At 31.9% G+C, this 3,872-nt stretch overlaps 1 protein-coding gene across 1 annotated transcript in view; it reads left to right on the top strand.

The window, feature by feature from the left end:
- LOC130452689 (serine/threonine-protein kinase OSR1) overlaps nt 1–3,872 on the top strand; it is a 35,095-nt gene that overhangs the window by 12,914 nt on the left and 18,309 nt on the right. The gene's annotated exons all lie outside the window — the stretch shown is intronic.

The following is a 3,872-nucleotide window of genomic DNA, read 5'->3' as shown; positions in this document are numbered from 1 at the left end:
CCCAATCGCAAAATTTTTACTTGTGTTAGTAAAAAGAGATTTATACCAAATCCAGATAACTTATGTTTATTTTGATTATCCCAATAACATGTATTTGTTAGAGATTAGATTTGGACTTAATTAGAATGTATTAATTCTTGTTAGGGAACCCTTTTAATTACTACAACTTATGTACTGTGTGTCCCAGATGAGTTTACATCAATTTAATGTAGTGAATTTAAAATAATGCTCGCTACACACTGGGAAATGTGTTTCTGTACCACAATTGGCGATTTTTATATTTAGACTTAATTAGAATGTATTAATTCTTGCTATGACACCCTTCTAATTACTACAACTTATGTATTGTGTGCCCAGATTAGTTTACATCAATTTAATGTGGGCATTCAAAATAATGCTTGCTACACACTGGGAAATGGGTTTCTGCACTACAATTGGCGATTTTCAAATTTTGACTTAATTAGAATCTATTAATTATTGCTAGGGAACCCTTTCAATTACTACAATTTATGTACTGTGTGTCACAGATAAGTTTACATCAATTTAATGACGTGAATTGAAAATAATGCCTGTTACACACTGGGAAATGTGTTTCTGCACTACAATTGGCGATTTTCAAATTTTGACTTAATTAGAATCTATCAATTATTGCTAGGGAACTCTTTCAATTACTACAACTTATGTACTGTGTGTCCCAGATGAGTTTACATCAATTTAATGTAGTGAATTTAAAATAATGCTCGCTACACACTGGGAAATGTGTTTCTGTACTACAATTGGCGATTTTTAAAATTGGACTTAATTAGAATCTATCAATTATCGCTAGGGAACTCTTTCAATTACTACAACTTATGTACTGTGTGTCCCAGATGAGTTTACATCAATTTAATGTAGTGAATTTAAAATAATGCTCGCTACACACTGGGAAATGGGTTTCTGCACTACAATTGGCGATTTTCAAATTTTGACTTAATTAGAATCTATTAATTATTGCTAGGGAACCCATTCAATTACTACAATTTATGTACTGTGTGTCCCAGATGAGTTTACATCAATTTAATGACGTGAATTGAAAATAATGCCTGTTACACACTGGGAAATGTGTTTCTGCATTACCATTGGCGGTTTTTAAAATTGGACTTAATTAGAATCTATCAATTATCGCTAGGGAACTCTTTCAATTACTACAACTTATGTACTGTGTGTCCCAGATGAGTTTACATCAATTTAATGTAGTGAATTTAAAATAATGCCCGCTACACACTGGGAAATGGGTTTCTGCACTACAATTGGCGATTTTCAAATTTTGACTTAATTAGAATCTATTAATTATTGCTAGGGAACCCATTCAATTACTACAATTTATGTACTGTGTGTCCCAGATAAGTTTACATCAATTTAATGACGTGAATTGAAAATAATGCCTGTTACACACTGGGAAATGTGTTTCTGCATTACCATTGGCGATTTTTAAAATTGGACTTAATTAGAATCTATCAATTATCGCTAGGGAACTCTTTCAATTACTACAACTTATGTACTGTGTGTCCCAGATGAGTTTACATCAATTTAATGTAGTGAATTTAAAATAATGCTCACTACACACTGGGAAATGTGTTTCTGTACTACAATTGGCGATTTTTATATTTAGACTTAATTAGAATGTATTAATTCTTGCTATGACACCCTTCTAATTACTACAACTTATGTACTGTGTGTCCCAGATGAGTTTACATCAATTTAATGTAGTGAATTTAAAATAATGCTCGCTACACACTGGGAAATGTGTTTCTGTACTACAATTGGCGATTTTTATATTTAGACTTAATTAGAATGTATTAATTCTTGCTATGACACCCTTCTAATTACTACAACTTATGTACTGTGTGTCCCAGATGAGTTTACATCAATTTAATGTAGTGAATTTAAAATAATGCTCGCTACACACTGGGAAATGTGTTTCTGTACTACAATTGGCGATTTTTATATTTAGACTTAATTAGAATGTATTAATTCTTGCTATGACACCCTTCTAATTACTACAACTTATGTATTGTGTGCCCAGATGAGTTTACATCAATTTAATGTGGTGCATTCAAAATAATGCTTGCTACACACTGGGAAATTTGTTTCTGCTCTACCATTGGCGATTTTAAGATTTGGACTTGATGAAAATGTATAGTTCTTGTTAGGAAATCATTTTATCTAGCACAATGTATGTGCTGTAAGTCCCAAAAAGGTTTTATTCGCATCAATTTCATGTTGTTAATTCAAAATAATGCCCGCTACACACTGGGAAATGGGTTTCTGCACTACAATTGGCGATTTTCAAATTTTGACTTAATTAGAATCTATTAATTATTGCTAGGGAACCCTTTCAATTACTACAATTTATGTACTCTGTGTCCCAGTTAAGTTTACATCAATTTAATGACGTGAATTGAAAATAATGCCTATTACACACTGGGAAATGTGTTTCTGTACTACAATTGGCGATTTTTATATTTAGACTTAATTTAGAATGTATTAATTCTTGCTATGACACCCTTCTAATTACTACAACTTATGTACTGTGTGTCCCAGATGAGTTTACATCAATTTAATGTAGTGAATTTAAAATAATGCCCGCTACACACTGGGAAATGTGTTTCCGTACTACAATTGGCGATTTTTATATTTAGACTTAATTAGAATGTATTAATTCTTGCTATGACACCCTTCTAATTACTACAACTTATGTATTGTGTGCCCAGATGAGTTTACATCAATTTAATGTGGTGCATTCAAAATAATGCTTGCTACACACTGGGAAATTTGTTTCTGCACTACCATTGGCGATTTTAAGATTTGGACTTGATGAAAATGTATAGTTCTTGTTAGGAAATCATTTTATCTAGCACAATGTATGTGCTGTAAGTCCCAAAAAGGTTTTATTCGCATCAATTTCATGTTGTTAATTCAAAATAATGCCCGCTACACACTGGGAAATGGGTTTCTGCACTACAATTGGCGATTTTCAAATTTTGACTTAATTAGAATCTATTAATTATTGCTAGGGAACCCTTTCAATTACTACAATTTATGTACTCTGTGTCCCAGTTAAGTTTACATCAATTTAATGACGTGAATTGAAAATAATGCCTGTTACACACTGGGAAATGTGTTTCTGTACTACAATTGGCGATTTTTATATTTAGACTTAATTTAGAATGTATTAATTCTTGCTATGACACCCTTCTAATTACTACAACTTATGTACTGTGTGTCCCAGATGAGTTTACATCAATTTAATGTAGTGAATTTAAAATAATGCTCGCTACACACTGGGAAATGTGTTTCCGTACTACAATTGGCGATTTTTATATTTAGACTTAATTAGAATGTATTAATTCTTGCTATGACACCCTTCTAATTACTACAACTTATGTACTGTGTGTCCCAGATGAGTTTACATCAATTTAATGTAGTGAATTTAAAATAATGCCCGCTACACACTGGGAAATGTGTTTCCGTACTACAATTGGCGATTTTTATATTTAGACTTAATTAGAATGTATTAATTCTTGCTATGACACCCTTCTAATTACTACAACTTATGTACTGTGTGTCCCAGATGAGTTTACATCAATTTAATGTAGTGAATTTAAAATAATGCTCGCTACACACTGGGAAATGTGTTTCTGTACTACAATTGGCGATTTTTATATTTAGACTTAATTAGAATGTATTAATTCTTGCTGTGACACCCTTCTAATTACTACAACTTATGTACTGTGTGTCCCAGATGAGTTTACATCAATTTAATGTAGTGAATTTAAAATAATGCTCGCTACACACTGGGAAATGTGTTTCTGTACTACAATTGGCGATTT

Source organism: Diorhabda sublineata, chromosome 2 (assembly GCF_026230105.1).
Source record: "Diorhabda sublineata isolate icDioSubl1.1 chromosome 2, icDioSubl1.1, whole genome shotgun sequence".
Classification (NCBI taxonomy): domain Eukaryota; kingdom Metazoa; phylum Arthropoda; class Insecta; order Coleoptera; family Chrysomelidae; genus Diorhabda; species Diorhabda sublineata.
Note: the sequence above shows the minus strand (reverse complement) of the source record. Positions and strands in the feature narration are given on the sequence as shown.